Source organism: Dama dama, chromosome 20 (assembly GCF_033118175.1).
Source record: "Dama dama isolate Ldn47 chromosome 20, ASM3311817v1, whole genome shotgun sequence".
NCBI lineage: Eukaryota > Metazoa > Chordata > Mammalia > Artiodactyla > Cervidae > Dama > Dama dama.
Window position 1 is genome coordinate 74,387,443 of NC_083700.1, and position 21,385 is coordinate 74,408,827.

At 37.2% G+C, this 21,385-nt stretch overlaps 1 long non-coding RNA gene across 1 annotated transcript in view; it reads right to left on the bottom strand.

Annotated features, from left to right (window-relative positions):
- Nucleotides 1-21,385, bottom strand: part of LOC133041207 (uncharacterized) — a 268,871-nt gene that overhangs the window by 207,565 nt on the left and 39,921 nt on the right. Inside the window, exon 3 of the long non-coding RNA XR_009689192.1 lies at nucleotides 14,268-14,348. This is a non-coding gene — a long non-coding RNA (uncharacterized LOC133041207). The remainder of the gene's footprint in view (nucleotides 1-14,267; nucleotides 14,349-21,385) is intronic.

Genomic DNA, 21,385 nt, shown 5'->3' on the forward strand with positions numbered 1-21,385 from the left:
GAACATGTTAAAATCAAACACATAAAAATAAATAAATAAAATCAAACACATTTACTATTTCTATTAGATGTCCAAGTACATGTTTCATCAGAAACTAGATTTATAATCCTGGGGGTTTTAGGGAGTCTGATCTAGAAATACAGTTTGGAGAGATATCAGTACACAGTATCTGAAACATGCAGCTGAATGTATTCATGGAGGGGAAAAGAGTGGATCAGGTATTGGCATGCTTTTCCTGAAAAAGGCCATAGAAAAAAATGGTATTAAGGCCATCTGCTTTCTGTCACAACTAGTCAGCTATCTATACTGCTCAAAAGTAGCCACAAATAAGACAAACAAATGTTTTACGTTCCAAAACAACTTTATCAAAACAGGTACATACTGGATTTAAGCCATGGGTCTTAGTTTGCCAATTGCTGGTATAGGTAAACAAAAAAGAAGGCTCAAGGATTGAGCCCTAGGATGTACAAATTTAAGAGGTCAAGGAGAAAAAGAGTAAGTACCTGGCACAGGAAATTGAAAAGAAGCAGCCAGGGAGATAAAAGAAAAACCAAGAAATAGTAGTGTTGTGAGCAAGAATAAAATAAAGTATTTGAAGAATGATTCAAGTCTACCAAATGCAGCTAATGGTTCAAATAAAATGAATATTGAGAATTGTCAGCAATTTGAAGGTCACAGGGATCTCAGCAAAAACAGTTTTGGTAAAGTTAGTAGGACCAAAATCTGACTGAAGTGGCTTAAGTACAGACAAAGAGTAAAGAATACAAGAATACTAAACTTTTACTGGGAGTTTTGCTGAAAAAGCAAGAAAAGGTGAAGTCAAGAGTTTCTTGTAAAAATGGGACAAGACTAGAATATGTTTATGTTGCTAGAAATGACCCAATAAACAGAAAGAAATCATTAGCTACAGAAGAAGGAGGACAGAATTGCTGAAAACACATCCTTCTCATTTGGGAAAAAATAATGAAATATAGCCTACAAATAGAGATGCTATCCTTAGATAACAGTGAGACAGTTCACCCATATTAACAGGCAGTAGTAAAGAAATGGTGGCAGGTAGTTAGTCCTGATTGTGGAAGACTGTGAAAGTCATGCTCTGAAAGTTAACAGCTGAGAGTGCAGATTGTTGAAGAAGTTTTGGAGAGTTGAGGAAATAGAAGAATGTAAGTATAGTTTAAAGAAGTGGGAAAGTGGATGGAAAAGTATCATGATTGCAGGCAGTGTTAAAAGGTCATAAATAAATTTCCAATGAAAGCAGTCAACAAGGCTTTTTTTTTTCCTGTCTTGTTTATCTACAAAGGAGCAAACAAACCTAGTTAAAATTAACAAGTACTCGAATTTCACAAAAGTAAATGGCATAAAGAAGAGTTAATACCTATCCTCAAACTATTTCAAAAAATTGAGGAGAATGGATCACTCCAAAATTCATTCTCTGAGGCCACCATTATCCTGATATTAATACCAAAACCAGACAAAGACACTATATAAAGAAAGAAAATGACAGGCCAATATCTCTAAGGAATATGGAAATCCACAAAATATCAGCAAATTGAATTCAACAACATATAAAAAGGATCATCCACCACGATCAAGTGGGATTTACCTCAGGCTGGCAGGCAAGGATGGTTCAATACACACAAATCAATCAATGTAATACACAACATTAATAAAAGGAAGGAAAGATAAAAATCATAGGATCATCTCAATAGATACAGAAAAGCATTTGACAATGTTTAACATTAATCCATGCCAAAAACTCTCCTCAAAGTTGGAATTGAGGGACATATCTCAAAATACTGAAAGACATTTATGACAAAACCCACAACTAACCACCAGATGATCCAGCAATTCCACTGCTGGTTATATATAAAAAATTGATTAATTCAAAATATTTATTCAAAAGATACACATACCCCAATGTTCATAGCAGCATTATTTATAATAGCCAGGATATGGAAGCAGTGTAGGTACACATCCATCAACAGACAAATAGATGAAGAAGATGTGGTGTGTGTGTGAGTGTATACACACTGAATATTAGTTATAAAAAATGAAATTCTTCCATTTCCAACAATGTGGATGAACCAAGAAGGTATTATGCTAAGTGAAATGTCAGACAGAGACAGATAAAGTATTTTATGTTATCACTTTTTTGTGGAACCTAAAAAATAAGATAAATATATATAACAAAACAGAAACAGACTCACAGATACAGAGAACAAACTACTGGTTTCCAGTGGGAAGAGGGAAGGATGAAGGGCGACCTAGAGGTATGGGATTAAGAGACACAAACTACTATGCCATAAAAGAAACAAGCAACAAGAATGTACTGTACAAAACAGGGAAATAGCCATTATTTTCAATAACGTTAAATGGAGTATGATCTATAAAAATATTATTATGTTACACAGCTGAAACTAGTACAATATTGTAAATCAACAAAACTAACTTCAAGAAAAAAAGAGGTATATGGCAGAGTAATAAAAAGGCAAGAGAAATAACTATGTGCAGAAGAATGACTGTCATGAATGATGTCACTTTTCTTTTTATCAAAGACAGTAACATTATGAAAGGGTGAGGAACAGTGGAAGAGGTGGTAGGATCAAAGGACTGTTAGGTCCCAGTGAGGCTGAAAGATCGTCAGATTTGGAGAATTAGATGAAGTAATCCAGAAAGAAATGAGGTACTGACCACAGAGTAGGATGCATGAAATTGAGATTGTGTAGGTATATAATTGCAAGTAATAATAAGGTCACTGCCTTTTTCCCAAGTTCAAGACCTTACTCCAGCACTTCAAATGTATTCATTCAGTTCAGTTCAGTTGCTCAATCATGTCCAACTCTTTGAGACCCCATGGACTGCAGCACATCAGACTTTCCTGTCCATCACCAACTCCTGGAGCTTACTCAAATTCACGTCCATCAAGTCAGTGATGCCATCCAACCATCTCATCTTCTATTTCCCCCTTCTGCTCCTGCCTTCAATCTTTCCCAGAATCAGGGTCTTTTCAAATGAGTCAGTTCTTCATATCAGGTAGCCAAAGTATTGGAGTTTCAGCTTCAACATCAGTCCTTCAGATGGATATTCAGGACTGTTTTCCTTTAGGATTGACTGGATGGACCTCCTGGCAGTCCAATGGATCCCAAGAGTATTATCCAACACCAAAAGTATCAATTCTTTGGCACTCAGCTTTCTTTATAGCCCAACTCTCACATCCATACATGACTACTGGAAAAATCATAGCTTTGACTAGACAGACCTTTGTTGGCAAAGTAAAGTCTCTGCTTTTTAATATGCTGTCTAGGTTGGTCATAGCTTTTCTTCCAAGGAGCAAGCACTTTTAATTTCACTGCAGTCAACATCTGCAGTGATTCTGGAGTCCAAGAAAATAAAGTCTGTCACTGTTTCCATTGTTTCCCCATCTATTTGCCATGAAGCGATGGGGACCAGATGCCATGATTTTCGTTTTTTGAATATTGAGTTTTAAGCCAGCTTTTTCACTCTCCTCTTTCACTTTCATCAAGAAGCTCTTTAGTTCCTCTTCACTCTCTGCCATAACGGTGGTGTCATCTGCCTATCTGAGGTTATTGATATTTCTCCTAGCAATCTTGATTCCAGCTTCTGCTTCATCTAGTCTGGCATTTTGCATGATGCAATCTGTCTTTAAGTTAGATATGCCAGGTGACAATATACAGTCTTGATGTACTCCTTTTCCAATTTTGAACCAGCCCACTGTTCCATGCCTGGTTCTAACTTTTGCATCTTAACCTGGATACAGATTTCTCAGAAGACAGGTAAGGTGGTCTGGCATTTTCATCTCTTTAAGAATTTTTCAGTTTGTTGTGATCCACACAGTTAAAGGCTTTAATATAGTCAATGAAGCAGTAGATGTTTTTCTGGAATTCTCTTGCTTTTTCAAAAGTCCAACGGATGTTAGCAATTTGATCTCTGATTCCTCTGCCTTTTCTAAATCCAGCTTGAACATCTGGAAGTTCTCGGTTCAGGACCAGAAATTCATAAATACATAACTTTTCAGTATTTTCTAGATTTTCGATTATATTTTTTAGAAGTGAAATTCACCCATTTAAATGACACAAAATACTGATGACCTACTTTATATCAACAAGCATGATAAACGGCAACAATGAGTAAGGCGCTAATTATTGTCTTCTCTTCTCTGAGGCAATCCAGAGCCTTCTTCAGAGGCAGATCTTTACAGTTCCTCCTCTTTTAACCTTGCATAAGCAAGGACACTATTCTGGGGATTTCTGGGTACCTCTAATCACTTCACAGCTTATACAGGAGTATCTGATCATTAAGGCTTCTTGATGTTATCAAAGATAAAATGTTTATCGTTTACAAACAATGATAGTAAATTCTTCAGCAATAGTACCTCTTAGTGATTTAATGAGTCAGCTTACCTAAAGAAGAAATATATTTTAAAACTTAGAGGCAAATGCAATATTCAATACAATAATTAAAGAAGTTAATTATGTATATTTATAAAACAATATTATACTTTATTATTATAAATAACATATAGGGCTTCCCAGGTGGTGCCAGTGGTAAAGATTCCACCTGCCAATGCAGGAGACATAAGACACAAGTACAATCCCTAGGTCAGGAAGATCCCTTAGAGGAGGGCATGGCAGACCACTCTAGTATTCTTGCCTGGAAAATCCCATGGACAGAGAAGCCTGGCTGTCTACAGTTAATAGGGTTGGAAAGAGTTGGACACAACTGAAGCAACTGAACAATCACAACAACCTTCTTAGAATACACTGAAGTTTTTCTCTAAACCAACCAAACTTCAGAATAGTGTTTACATCTTAGTAAACACTCAGTAAACATGTCTCAGTAAAGTGTCTGGGATTTAGTTGGAGCTTAGTGAGTAATAAATGAATAAGTGAACACAAAGTGAGACTGTCATCTCCTAGAAACCACTGACCATATCCAACTTTATTTTTTTCATTTTCCTTATGATATAAAATCGGTGTCAATCTTGTTTTTTCCTTTCCCTGGGACTATACTTACACAAGTTATTCTCTCTCACGTTAGGTAACAGCCTTGCTTCATAAATACAATACTGACAGAACTGTACTATTTATAGCTCCTTGGCTTCAGAAGACATTTCCCCTCTCATTAATTTGTTTCCTTTTAGTCCCAAACCTCACTCTTTATATGATGATGTGTAACAGGGACAAATCTTCCCTGGCTTTGCTCATGCTCAGGAGGAAGCTGAGAGCCTGGAAAGCTACACTTCATATACCAAGATGATGCCAGCCAAGTCCTGGCAAGAGAATGATTGAACATTCTCAGATTAATTTCATGGTTATTTGTTCCATCCCAGAATCACATCAGGCACAGGCTTCCAAGTTGAAATTGTATCACTTTGTCCTTGCTGCCCAGGTTAGGGCAATGAAAAATGAGCATATTCCCCACCCTCTAATGATAAATAATGATTTTTCCCTTCACAACTGATATATATTTTACAGCATCATCACAGAACTCTAATTACCAAACAAAATGATAAGATATATCAGGATACGGGGAGCTTAGATTAAACTCACAAGAATAGGCATTTGCATCTTTGCCATCCTTCAGTGTCACTATAGTAATAGATAAGTGGCAACCAGAATGTGCATAAGAGCATTCCATTAAATATTATTTGAATTGTAAATAACTTAAAATTTTAAGCTACCCCAGTAAAAGACTGTAAGGGAAAGACGCAAACATGTTTGGAGGCCTAGCAAACAGAGCTGAAGGGAAAAATAATAGAGGGACTAATTTAGCACTAATTTGGTAAAAATAATGCAGCTGTGGGCCCACAAAGACAGGAAGCAAAACATTCATTTTTAAAAATTTGACAGGGCAAATGTGGCTTTCACAAATTTTGATCTGTTATCATCCAGGTGGACTAATATGCTTTCTGCAATGGGGTTATTCTTGTAATCACTTCTTTTTTTTACACTAATAGTTCCTTAACCATAAGTGTGGCTTTCAGCATTCAGAGGTTTTCCTGGTTGTTTTTTCTTTATTTTAGGTTTATATGGTACTGAATCAAGACACTGGTTCTAAATTCTTGTTTATTGAGTTCGGCCTAGTCATTCAAGCATCCATAAAAGAGACACAGCAATAATAAGTTGTTGGAGACAACAGGGGAAAAAACATTTAAAAAGAAGGTTGAAGACATGCCATACAGAATAGGATTTAACATTCACTGAGTCAGAGTCACTACCAAGAACCAGATACCAACTAAGTACTGAGGAGTTATATAAACCTTACTGTACCCAATAACTATTCTGCCTGGTTGATAAGAAAAATTAACTAACTTACCAAAAGTCAGACAGTAGGAAAGAGGTAGTACCCAAACACAAACCTACGCAAACTCTTGGCCTTATTATTCTCATTATATCATATAGTCTTATTTGTCATGGTGAAAGCCATTATAGATGATAATAAAAATTGCAGAAATTACAAGCAGATTCAGGTTGGATATTATACACCCAGTACCCCTTAAAATGCCTGGCAAATCAATATCAAGGATGAAAGGAAGGAAAGAAGGACAAGGGAAGAAGGGACAGAGGAAAAGAATCATCCTTCCACATTAACTATTTTAGTAAGATCATTAAGTATAAATGAAGTGAAAGTGGTTCAGTCACGTCTGACTCTTTGTGACCCCACGGACGATACAGTCTATGGAATTCTCCAGGCCAGAAAACTGGAGTGGGTAGCCTTTCCCTTCTCCAGGGGATCTTCTGAACCCAGGGATCAAACCAAGGTCTCCCACATTGCAGGCAGATTCTATACCAGCTGAGCCACAAGGGAAGCCCATTGTATATTACATATAAATAGTTAAAGATATTTTTAAGAAGTAAAATACATGTAAATATAAAATGAGCATGTGTGCCAAAGATTTTATTTAACACATCAAATGAGGGGACAAATAAAGATGTTACAAATGGCACAAAAGGGAACTGAAGGAACCACACATATGCAGACCATAAAGAAGGCTGAAATGAATTTGCTAACAGATGTAAAACATGCTAACGCCCACAGAGCAATAATGAACTGAATTTCCAGTGGGACATAATTTCTATTTCTGTGGACAAGAATCATTTACTATTTGCAATCAGTTCAGTTGCTCAGCAGTGTCTGACTCTTTACAATCCCATGGACTGCAGCAAGCCAGGCTCCCCTATCCATCACCAACTCCCAGAGCTTACTCAAACTCAGGTGCATCGAGTCGGTGATGCCATCCAACCATATCCTCTGTCAGCCCCTTCTTCTCCTGCCTCCAATCATTCCCGGCATCAGGGTCTTTTCCAGTGAGCCAGTTCTTCACATCAGGTGGCCAAAGTATTGGAATTTCTGCTTCAGCATCAGTCCTTAGGATGAATATTCAGGACTGATTTCCTTTAGGATGGATTGGTTGGATCTCCCTGTTCAAGGCATTCTCAAGAGTCTTCTCCTACACCACAGTTCAAAAGCATCAGTTCTTCGGTGCTCAGCTTTCTTCATGGTCCAACTCTCACATCCATATGTGACTACTGGAAAAACCATAGCTTTGATTAGATGGACCTTTGTTGGCAAAGTAATGCCTCTGCTTCTTAATATGCCATCTAGGTTGGTCATAACTTTTCTTACAAGGAGCAAGTGTCTTTTAATTTCATGACTGCAGTCACAATGTGCAGTGATTTTGGAGCCCCCAAAAATAAAGTCTGTCACTGTTTCCACTATTTTCCCATCTATTTGCCATGAAGTGATGGGGACCGGATGCCATGATTTTTATTTTTTGAATGTTGAGTTTTAAGCCAACTTTTTCACTCTCCTCTTTCACTTTCATTAAGAGGCTTTTTAGTTCTTCGCTTTCTACCATAAGGGTGGTGTCATCTGCATATCTGAGGTTATTGATATTTCTCCCAGCAATCTTCATTCCAGCTTGTGCTTCATCCAGTCCATAATTTCTCAAGATGTACTCTGCATATAAGTTAAATAAGCAGGGTGACAATATACAGCCTTGATGTACTCCTTTCCTGATTTGGAACCAGTCTATTCCATGTCTAGTTCTGTTGCTTCTTGACCTGCATGCAGATTTCTCAGGAGGCAGGTCAGGTGGTGTGGTATTCCCACCTCTTGAAGAATTTTCCACAGCTTGCTGTGATCCATACAGTCAAAGGTTTTGGCATAGTCAATAAAGCAGAAGCAGATGTTTTTCTGGAACTCTTTTCTATGATCCAGCAGATGTTGGCAATTTGATCTCTGGTTCCTCTGCCTTTTCTAAATCCAGCTTGAACAACTTGAAAGTTCACAGTTCATGTACTGTTGAAGCCTGGCTTGGAGAATTTTGAGCATTACTTTACTAGTGTGTGAGATGAATGCAACTGTACGATAGTTTGAGCACTCTTTGGGATTGCCTTTCTTTGTGATTCGTATGAAAACTGACCTTTTCCAGTTCTGTGGCCACTGCTGAGTTTTCCAAATTTGCTGGCATATTGAGTGTAGCACTTTCACAACACGATCTTTTAGGATGAAATAGCTCAACTGGAAGTCCATCACCTTCACTAGCTTTGTTCATAATGATGCTTCCTACAGCCCACTTGACTTTGCATTTCATGATGTCTGGCTCTAGGTGAGTGATCACATCATCGTGATTATCTGGGTCATGAAGATCTTTTTTGTACAGTTCTTCTGTGTATTGTTGCCACCTCTTCTTAATATCTTCTGCTTCTATAGGGCCATACCATTTTCGTCCTTTATTGTGACCATCTTCCCATGAAATGTTCCCTTGGTATTTCTAATTTTCTTAGAGAGAGCTCTAGTATTTTTTTATGTCATGCAACACTAAAAGTTATAAAATAGCTTAAAGACAATGAAAGGCAGAGATAATTCAGAAGGATACACAAGACAGGAGACCCCAAAATCTTTTTTTCCCATTTTAGTCTTTCACAATTTTTCCTGACAAACTACATATAATATATACATACATATACACACACAGACATACACACACACACACACACACACACACACACATAAATCATTGGCCATCTATGTAACAAAAGTGCTTAATGCTACTGTATAAATCCCTTCATAAGGGTAGAAGAGCTTCAATATACCACAAAATAGAATACTTTTCTAAAATCTGAACGTGCAGAATTAAGCAGCAAAGAATCATAATGCCGGAGCTGGAACCAGAAGTCTGCCAGCTGTCGTTGCTGGACAGCTATTCTCTCATCTTGTGCATTTTCCCACTGCCAAGGCGAGCTAATAATAGCTCATGTACGCCTCCAGGTTTGCTGGTTGGAGTCTATCGTCCTTAACTCACTTGTTTTGTTAGGTCTACCTCTTTTTTTTTTCTTACCATCTCTCTTTTTTCCTGCAGAGCTTATATGCTATACAGGTCTTTATTTCTAAAACCAGATCTCAGAACAAATGTGAGTCACAGAAATATGCTTTACAACTAACCTTCAGGAATGTATGTCATCCATAGGTTTAATTATAAGAGCATTATTACCTTAGAGTCTGATGCTAATGCCTAAGATTTAGTACAAAAGGATTCTTAACGTTTACTGCCACTGGCTTATAAGTAGTTACCATATAATTTCCTTTGTGAGTGGTGCGTTAATCTCCCTATTCACAGATATTTCCCATTCATCAGTGAATACTGTATATATTGTATATGAACACTGTATGTGTTGGTTGTTGTTCAGTCACTAAGCTGTGTCCAACTCTGTGACCCCATGGACTGCAGCACACCAGCCTTCCCTGTCCTTCACCATCCCCCAGAATTTGATCAAAGTCATGTCCACTGAGTTGATGATGCCATCCAACCATCTTATCCTCTGTCGCCCCTTTCTCCTCTTGCCCTTAATATTTCCCAGCATCAGGGTTTTTTTCCAGTAAGTCGGCTCTTTGTATCAGGTGGCCAAAGTTTTGGAGTGGTATATTGTATCATTCAAAGCTACTTAGCAATTTATTGTTTAACTATGATTAATAAACATCAGAAAAATATCTCCCCTGGGTTAGGGAAATATTTGATAGAGAACCTGGTTAGATCTGAATTGGCATTCACCTACTTAGTTTTATGTTTGTGCTATGATGGTCTAGTCCTGCCTCCTACTTCAGATGTGGGAATAGTGTAGGTGTAGAGTATCTCAGAATGGTGAAAAGAATGTCTGTTCATCTGCACCTTACAATACAGTCTAGAAAGAGGCAAACCATGGCCAATGCATGTCAGCCCAATAATGAAAGTTATGTACGTAATTTAGGGGCTTTTATAGCAGCTGTTAGAGTGCTGCCTGTCTAGGATTCTGCTTTGATGACTTTGAAAAGGCACTACCAAACTTTATGCCAGAAATCACATTAGACTATTGGCAGAATAAAGATTATTCTGTCCTAGAAAATAATAGGAGCACAATACAAAGATGCTCCTGTCTCTATTTCACCACAGTGCTCTCCTCAATACAACAGAAGACTCTAGCTTTTGTTGTTGAAGTGTATTCAACAATATTTGGGAGAAAGATACAAGAGTGTTTTAATTATTAATGGTAAATGAAAACAATGGTCCTTTGAAAACTGAACACCTGGATGATAGGGAATAACAGCTACTGTAATATTATTTTATTACCATACAATTTATATCCAGATATGTCCAAAGGGAATTTAAGATGACTGAAAAGTCATTTGGCTAGCATTATATTGAATTAAAATATGACAGAGTCTTCCTTTAAAGAATGTATTTGGAAGAGAGTCATAAACTAGGTAGGTGAAGTACCAAGGGAAGGCAGAGAAGGAAGAGATTACTTTTACACAGAGACAATCCTGGAGGACTTCACACAATTAATCTGAATCTTGAAGGATGAATCCAAAGACAAAAAGGAAGAAAGGCTTTCCTGGATATTTTCAAGTGAAGGATATATTGAGGAAATTACAAGTAGTTACTTGTATTAAGAACCAAGGATATCTGATGGCAGAATGCAGAGTTGGAATGCAAAGGGGATTGCAAAGCTCCATATCCAAAGAGCATGATTATAAAGGGCATTGAATTTCATGTTAGTTATTTTATAGCTAACCTATTGGTAACAGAAAGACATCGAGATAAGAAAAGCAGTAGAGTATCTGTAAGTAACAGAAGTAGTAGTATACTGAAGTATGGTAAAGAAATGACTTCAAGAAGGGAGTAGATAATGGTATCAAAGGCCACAGAGTGATCAAGATGGGGATTGCTGTATTATACTGCTCAACATCTAAAGCCCTCTCTTAATTTGAGGGAAAATCCTTCTTCATGTGAAAGGTAAAGGGCCACGTGTCCACTAGAGAAGGTAAAGAGCAGCCAGGATTTCTTAAGATAAATGACTCAGGTTCAGATAACTGGATATTCCACTCAGGACTTCCAGTCTCAAGTGAGGATGCAAATGAATAGAGGGCTCGGAATGTACACTCAGTGACTGTGTGTCACTCAGCATTTCAGTGGCTGTGGAAGAGTCCAGTGTTCCCAAGCACTTCGCTGAAGTATGACTTGGCCATACTTTCTGCCATATCTGATCAAAACTTTTTTCCCTCTCCCTAGATCAAAATGATATATACTAACAGAAAAATAATTACAAATAGCATGCATTTGAAAAATATATGATTCATATTTGATTTCTAGTTTAGAAAACACAAAATTTACAATCATAAGTCTATGTAGCTATCAAGAATAGGTGGTTTCAGGACTCAAGTAAGAATTTGAAGTCAAGATCAGAAATATCATCCTCTGAAATTATCACCAAGAAGCGTGAATACAAAGTAGAAGTGACTAACCATCTGTCAAAGTAGCATGTCTCATGAGGTTTTGATTCATCTATCCCTGACACAGTGACCCTCAGGGGTTGACAGCACAAAACTTACTAAAATAGTATAGCATGGGCTATGACCACTGTAGACTCTTCTGCCAGGTGCACTTCTCAGGGGAATTATAATAATGAAGCACCTCAGGCTTATATCTCACTCTCTTTTGAGATCAGTTACTCCAGTGGGCTTCAAAGAGCATAATCAGTTCCTTGCTGAAATGATAAGACAGTTCTAAATCTATAAAGCTGAGGAATGCATTTAGGATGGCTGGTAATCCCATTGCCATTCAGATCCCTGCAAACTCAGTCTAAATCTTTCCACAAACCTCTACTACTATCTTACCTTCAAAAGGCTACAGAGTCCCTGGATTGCTGGGTGTGGAGAAAACTGTCCCCTGAGAAAATAGCTAAGGTCCTGCTGAGACAGGTATGCTTTCTCACAAACCATCACCTCATTTGACAAGGTGACAAAGGAATTTATTTCCTCCACTAAATCTGCTGATTGCAAAATTTAATGTTAATGGAAGCTGTACTTCTGAGAACAGAGCAACCAAAAATCATAATTGAATATTTCAGTAAACCCATGACAGTCATAAGGAAAATAAATAATTTCTGGCATGTTAAACCCAGATCTCTCAGAGTACAAAATGTAGCTTGCTATATTTCTTCAATATTTTTTGGATCGGTGGACAGATTGTGACTGACTCCAGTATGCAGCAAACTACATTTCATAATTTTATCCTGTGACTCATTCTCTCAACAAGATGGTTGCCTCCAGACAAATGAAATGGTTTTGAATTCAAGCAAACAGAAGCTTCACAGCTTCCAAGCAACACCACATTCTGCTGAGCATAAAGCAAACAAATTCCTTTTCTAGGAGTCCGCCAACGAACAGAGGCTGCCTTGAAGGGCATCCTTGGAGGCACTTGAGAAACTGCATGGCCATCTGTTCTGGATGATGCAGAAGAAATTACTGCATGCAAATAAAGGGTCACACTAGACAACTTCCACATTTGGCTTCTAATCCTAAATCTGCTATAAAAGATTATGTAGATTACAATCAATGTAAGTGCCATTTAAAATTTCTCTTCTTCAAGATAAATATCTATATCAACTTAGAAGGAAATAAATTATACTTGTCATCCCAATTAAAAGGGGAAGCAATTTGAAAAACAATGCCTAAAACAAGATTCACTTAAGAAGGGAGATAACGAGAATGTTCCTGACATCCAAAGATCTGTTTCCTAGGGAAGAAATGGCAATTCTCCTCAGGAAACACTGGCATTGATGTTTCCTGCTCTTTAAAAATAACATAAATGTGTAGGAGTCTTTTTTCTTTATAAAACTAATGTTTTATTGTTAGATCTCCTTGGAGAAATATAATTTTTTATGATTTTAACTGGCATCTGAATCTATTTTTGGGGCTTAACAAGAGAAGCAACACTACCATCATGTGGCAAAAGAGATTAAATTTATTTTTTAAAAAGGAAAAGTGCCAGTCAAAGATGAAATTAAAATCCCCAAATAGAAGTTCTAACCCAATGCATATTCATTCCTCTATCATTTGCATAGCATTTGTCTTTTCATTTAAAAATCTGCAACTTATCCAATTTTTTGAAATTAAGGCAAAATTAATATGAAAAGGGAAACTGAGTTAGAATGTCAACAGCAGCTTCCTGTTTCTTTATGCATTATCAGTAAAACAAAATATTTGAAGGCCCATAAAAGTATCACTGACTTTACTGCAATAATACAGTCATATCAAACAAAGAGCTCTAGAAAGATAAGCAAAGAACAAAGTTTGAACTACCTTGGCAAAACACTGGAGAAGAGTTCCAAGGTCTAAGAGAAGTTAGCATGTTATAACATATTTATTTTGTAATGTCAGAGAAACTACTAGCTGATTATGTTCCACAGGAGAGCCCAGAGGACACTCCCTTCACCAAAGCAATAAGGAGTGTCCCCAAAGGTGGGATGCCAGCATCAGTGAGAAGCTCAGTGGTAGCTGTTCTCTGTAGACTAGGTTTGAGATTGTAACTATGCTATTGAGTTTGGCTGGGAATGACACTCTACATGGTTAAGGTTCAAGATGTCACTGTATTAGTAAATGATGTTAGTATATATAGTGTTGAGTCCTGCATAGCTAGCATCAAAAGGTAGAGTGAAGTCTCCCACTAACACTGTATAATCTCCTTAAGAAAATGGGCTTTCTGACCTACTGCACAGCCCAAGGAACTATATTCAATATCCTGTGATAAACCATAATGGAAAAGAATAGTAAAAACATATATAACTGTATATATATTTATAACTGAATCATTGTGCTGTACAGCAGAAATTAACACATTGTAAATAAACTCTACTTAAATAAAACAAATTTTTAAAAATGAAAAAAGAACAAAACCTAACTAAAGCTAGATATTTTAATATTACCTTATATTTGAAGTACTTTTTTTATCAATTATCCCTGTTGATCCTGGGGCTTCTGTGGTAGTTCATCAGTGAAGAATTCACCTGCAATGCACAAGATGCAGGTTCAGTCCCTGGGTCGGGAAGATCCCCTGGAGGAGGGCATGGCAACCCACTCCAGCATTCTTACCTGGAGAAGTCCACGGACAGAGAAGCCTGGAGGGCTCCAGTCCAAAGGGTTGCAGAGTCACACATGACTGAAGCAACTGAGCAAGCACACATGTACACACACACTAGTTGATCCTAACAACACCACCAACATTATTAATTTCCTCATTTTATTTTTGAGGAAACTAAGACCCAAAGATAAAAGTTCTCCTCTAATTAGTCCACTGAGCCAGAAGGTGAGATCAGCTCACTTGTTTGTCAAGATTCTCTTGACAAACTAAGGAAAAATTGGCCCTTTTCTTCTGCAACTCTGTTTATAGTTGGCAACTAACTTGTTAAGGCTCTTACTGCATTGTATTGTAATCATGTACTTTCTCCCTCACTTGGAAGCAGAATCCGTAAACTTGGTGCTATTCATTCAGAAAATATTATCAAACTCTATCTGCTTAGAATGAATGCTCTGGAGTGGCATTTCAAGTACAGCCTTCTCTGCAGAGCGGTTTTCAACGTGTGAATCCTGAGGCAGCAGCAGCATCACCTGGGAACATGTTAGATATGTAAATATTAGGACCCTCTCGAGATTCTTTAAGTCAGGTAATCTGGGGATGGGGCCCAGAAACCTGGTTTAAAAAGCCCTCTAGGTGATTCCAACGCACCCTCAAGCTTGAGAGCCACTGCTGTCCAGACCACCAAAGTAAAGTGGTTACAGCGGTGCGCTCGAGGCTTCGAGCTGCCTGCAGGATGGAGGCTCTCTTTTTGCCAGCTTCTAGGAGCGTAGACCACCCCACTCCAGTACTCTTGCCTGGAAAATCCCACAGACGGAGGAGCCTGGTAGGCTGCACTCCATGGAGTCGCGAAGAGTCAGACATGACTGAGCGACTTCACTTTCACTTTTCACTTTTATGCATTGGAGAAGGAAATGGCAACCCACTCCAGTGTTCTTGCCTGGAGAATCCCAGGGATGGGGTCGCACAGAGTCGGACACGACTGAAGTGACTTAGCAGTTAGCAGGAGCATAGACAGCTGAGAGTTCTCAGCTGAGTCCTTCTCAGAGCACCACCCACAGAGAATGAGTGTTCCCTTACTCAAGGTCACACTTAAACAGCACCTCTTCCAGGGAGACTTCCTGAAAAGTATGTTCTCCGTATGTCTTGATGGTCTCTGCTCTGAGCTCCCATAGCACTTATGGCACTTGGCAATAAAGAATTTTTAATGAATATTACCAGTCACAATATAGTTGTCTATTGAAGTGTGTTAATGATCTTCCTCTCTGGGCTGCAAGTTCCTTGAAGGCAGGGACAATACTTCCTTTATACACTACTATTCAGTTCCCAGCACACGATCACACTGATGGTGTGTGTTCAGTCGCTATGTCATGTCTGACTCTCTTTGCAACCCCATGGACTGAAGCCCGCCAGGTTCCTCTGTTCATGGGACTTCCCAGGCAAGAACACTGGACCGGGTTGCCATTTCCCTCTCCAGGGAATCTTCAAAACCCAGGGATTAAACCCATGCCCCTTACATTGGGAGGCTGATTCTTTACCATTGTGCAACCTGGGACTTCTGGGTCTTCAAATACTTTTAAACAATGGACAAACATGCACAGATTCAGATTACAAACTCAGCTTTGCATGACGTGCCTAATTTGATCTAACATATCAGCAGCCAAGATATATATATAATATATATATTATGGATATATATATAATATATATATTATGGATATATATAATATTTCTTTATTATTCTCATACTTTTCAGAGTTGTTGTTTTATTTTTACTGGAAGTTTCCTAAGATTTCTGAATTATCCTCATTCCTTCATAAAAATCCATGTTGCAGAATTTGGTTGGGACATAAGACCTGGTAGGTTATGCATAAATAACTCAAATTTGCCATGCTCATTAGATTTAGGCTGCTTCTAATGTGAAGACTTACTTATCACAAAATGAATTTTTAAATTTTCTGTCATTTCATTTTAACTTTTGAAATTTGGTATCTTTCCCAAAATGATGTGTTCTTCTAATTTTGCATAGCTTTTAGTTCCTCATTGTCCTATTGTTATGATTATCAATAGAAAATATGCATTGTATTTTTAATAACTGAATTTAATGTTAGTGTTTTATAATTACCAGAGACATTTAGAGGACTTAGCTTTACAGCACATAAGGATTTGAGTTTGTGTCCTGACTAGCTCACTTGTCACTTTGGAATACCATATTGAAGTTTCTTTACAAAATTGAGTCTTCAACCCATGAATGTGGTATATCTTTTTATACATTTAGTGTATACAAATAGTATTTGTAATACAAATAGTGTATTTCAATAAAGTATCCTGTTTTTCTCCTTAAAACCTTTCTGTTATATTAAAAAAACATTGGGTTGGCTATTACAAATGATATCTTCTTAAACTACACTTTCTACATTAGTTTTTATGGTGTATAAAATTAAAATTGACTGTGATATCAATATTATATATTACAGCCTTGAAAAACTCTCATTAATTTTAATACTTTATCTGTAGGTTCCTTTCGGTTTTTCAAGTAGATTATTACATTGGCTGAAAATAATTGTTTTCTATGTGTTCCAAGCGTTATTCTTTTAACTGACTTATTGAAAAGGCTAGTAACTAGAAAACTATTGAATTAAAGAGATGGCAACAGGAATCTGAATCTTGCTTCTGATTTTTGAGGATATACTCTTACAAGTGAGGTTTGATGTGAATTTTTTTAAACTTATCTTTAATTGGAGGATAATTGTTTTACAAAGTTGTGTGAGTTTCTGCCATACACCAACATGAATCAGCCATAAATATACATATGTCCCCTCCTCTTGAATCTTCCTCCCACTCCCCCATCTCAGCCCTCTAGGTTGTCACAGAGCACCAGGCTGAACTCCCTGCATCACACGGCAGATCCCACTGGCGTTTATTTTCCATACAGTGATGTACATGGTCATGTTACTCTCTCAGTTTATTCTGCCCTCTCTTTCCCTGACTATGTCCACAAGTCCGTTCTCCATGTCTGCACCTCTACTGCTGCCCTACAAACATGTTCATCATACCATTCTTCTAGATTCCATACATATGCGTTAATATACGATTATCATTTTTCTCTGACTTATTTCACTCTGTATAACAGGCTCTAGACTCACTGGCCTCACTAGAACTGACTCAAATTCATTCCTTTTTATGGCTAACAGTCCATATGTACCACAACTTCTTTATCCATTCATCTGTCAACGGACATCTAGGTTGCTTCCATGTTCAGGCTATTATAAATAGTACTGCAATGAACACTGGGGGTACACGTGTCATTCCAAGTTATGTTTTTCTCAGGGTATATGCCCAGTTGTGTGATTGCTGAGTCATATGGTAGTTTTATTCCTAGTTTTCAAAGAAATCTCCATACTGTTCTCCATAGTGGCTGATCAATTTACATCCCCACCAAAAGGGCAACAATGTTCCCTTTCTCCACATCCTCTCAAACATTCATTGTTTGTAGATTTCTTTGATGATGGCCATTCTGACCAGTGTGAAGTGATACTTCATTGTAGTTTTGATTTTCATTTCCCTAATAAAAAGCAATGTTGAGATTTGAATTTTTGTAGATGTCTTTATCAGCCTAGGAAGTTCTCTTCTATAATCTGCTTTTTAAGAGTTTTCTAAATATTGAATTAGTGTTACAGTATTCAATTATATACCTTGAGATGATTGTATCATTCTTGTCCCTTAAAGTATTAGAGTTGTTCAGTTCAGTTCAGTCACTCAGTCATGTCCTGCTCTTTGAAACCCCATGGCCAGGCTTCCCTATCCATCACAAACTCCTGGAACTTGCTCAAACTCATGCCCATCAAGTTGGTGATGCCATCCAACCATCTCATCCTCTGTCATCCCCTTCTTCTCCTGCCTTCAACATTGCCCAGCACCAAGATCTTTTCCAATGAGTCAGTTCTTTGCATAAGGTGGCCAAAGTATTGGAGTCTGAGCTTCAACATCAGCCCTTCCAATGAATATTCAGGACTGATTTCCTTTAGGATTGACTGATTTGATCTACTTGCAGGCCAACGACCTCTCAAGAGTCTTCTCCAACACCACAGATAGAAAGCATAATTCTTTGGCACTCAACTTTCTTTATGGTCTAACTCTCACATACATACATGACTTCTTGAAAAATCACAGCTTTGACTAGATGGATTTTTGTCAGCAAAGTAATGTCTCTGCTTTTTAATATGCTGTCTATAATTAGAGTGTAACACATTGATTTTTTTCTAAATTGGAACCAATGCTTTATTCCCAGAATAAATCTAATTTCATAATAATGCATTAGCTTTTAATGAATTATATTCACTAATATTTATGTTTATGTGTTTCTGTGTGAAATAATAGGTCTATAATTTTTTTTCTCATTTTGCTTTGTTATCAAGGCCTTATAAAAGGAGTTAGAAAGTGTCAATATTTTCCAGTAGAATGGTATATTTGTCAATTCTCTTGTAGTAACTGTCTTCATGTATATTTAAAATGAGATATTAGATGCATGCAATTTAGAATTTAATATTTTCATAATGGTAAATTTTTATCAAGGCATATTGTTTATTTTTCCCTACTAAGACTGTCATAAACTCCATCTTGTCTGATATTTAAGTAGTAGCCAGTTTATATGAAAGCTTTTTGGTGTGGCATCAACACAGAATACATATGAAATTCCAAAGTAAAGAGTACTCAAGTGTAGATTTTCATATGATGGGTCTGACAACAGGTTCATGTATTTTAAAAATCTTACTCACAATAAAGGTCAAATATGTCAAAAGTAACCAATAGGTGGGATTTAATGAGGACGATTTTGAAGTTATTCATTTTACTGCTAAGAGTCAACCCTCCCACTATCACCATGGGCAGAAACAGAAAAACAATGTTAAAAACAATTTTCCACATATCTTTCACATTCCTACATATCTAGGCATTCATAGTCCATTTTTTCCCAGGATTATTTTTTCATGAATGTTTGCAAGGGTTTCTGGCAGGATAGAAATAGTGACTCACTCTGGAGCATTATTCATTATTTACATTAATGTATAATAAAAATAAAGGCATCTCTTCTCTGGGAGATACTGCAAGGTAATAAAGAGCTGTCTCCCTGTTCTTCCCCAGAGAGATGTGTTTATAGTCCAGAGTAATAAAGGCAACCTCCAGCAAGGAGAATGGATATCAGTCCCTTATAAGTCCCTTATCAGTCCCTTATAAGATTGGAGGTATTCTAAGACCAGTACTCCTCAGCTTTGACATAGATGCACTATGGGTAGAGAATTCTCCTAGATCTACTTTCAGATCACTTTCTGAGACTTGGGGTGGTGGAGTGAAACTGATGTGAACATGGAGCTCGTGCTGCCTAAGTGAAGTGAAGTCGCTCAGTTGTTTCCGACTCTTTGCAACCCCGTGGACTGTAGCCTGCCAGGTTTCTCCATCCATGGGATTCTCCAGGCAAGAATACTGGAGTGGGTTGCCATTTCCTTCTCCAGGGGATCTTCCCGACCCAGGGATCGAACCTAGGTCTCCCGCATTGCAGGCAGATGCTTTACCCTCTGAGCCACTACTGTGCTGTAAATAATAAACTCTAAATCTATGAGGACTTGTCTCCTGATCAGCCAAAACTACTAAAGACAAGCTGGCAAGTCTCTATGCTTCTGTTTCAGAACTGCTTGAGAGGAACTTCATGGCTGATAAAGGAGCCTGCAGAAGCTTCAGTAACCTGTCTCTTACAATGGTACTTGAATCCAGGAATCAGAAGTGAAATTCATGGTTAGAATGTCTGTATGGCATCATTTTTTAAAGGCCCCTAGCAAGAGAGATTATTCCTAGGATAAAATGACCCTAAGAGAAAGGAAATGTGGAAAGTACTGTCAGGGGCACATTTAAAAGGGCATTATCTGAAGAAGCACTGCCCACTAAGAAAGCTATAGTTAATGGACAAAACAAGCAAGTTTCCAGAGAAACCATGAGAGGGTCCCACAAGAGAAACACTCTGGTCTTAGTATCAGTCAAGCCTAAAGAACCAACTTATGAAAAAATCAAATAAAAATTGTAAACTCCATAAATCCTGATCAATAGAAACAGTATATTGAGTTAAACTAGCATTTAGTTCACATTTGCTTACTATAACTTTTCCTAATCTTTTTTTTAACTCATTTGAAATTTTTTGTCTTTTACCTAATTGAATCCATTTACATTTATTGTTGTGTAATTTTTTATGTCTCTATGTGAGAAATATTTCTTCTTCCTTACATTCCTTTGAATTGACTGGTTTCTTCAATTTTGAATTTTTACTTATTCTACTTTTCCTGTTTTGAAGTTAATCACTCCACTGTATTCATTTTAATAGGAAATTTAGAAATTTTAACATCAAAATCTAGAATTTAAAGAGAAAGCAAATAAGTTTAAAACCTTAACTAAAGTCATTATCTTCTGACTTCCATTCTATTGTCCAGAAGTTTAGTCTTTTTTAAATATTCTGTAATTTTACCTTTTTATAACCGTAGACATTAGTACATTTACTCACATTTATCATTTTCTTCTCTCACCATTTCAAACCTCCTTTTCATTATTTTTCTTATAACTGAGATATGTCTTTTAAAGGCCCTTTAATGAGAGCCTGATAATAGTTAGTCTTCTCTCTTGCAAGTGTGTGCTTTTTCTGTATAACTGAAAATTTCATTATGACAATTATTTTCTCTACAATTTTTAAAGATTTTATTCCACTGCCTTACGGCTTCCCTTGCTGCAACTGAGAAGTTGTCAAGCCAGCAACAGTTCCTTTGTAAGTAATCAATCAATCATTTTCTCTTTTGCTGCTTTAAAGATTTTTCTTTTGTTTTAAAAAATGAGGACTCTGATTAGATATAATTAGACTTTCTTAATTTACTCACCATATTTCTTGATTTCTCATTGTGTGTGTGTGCTCAGTCACTCAGTCGTGTTACT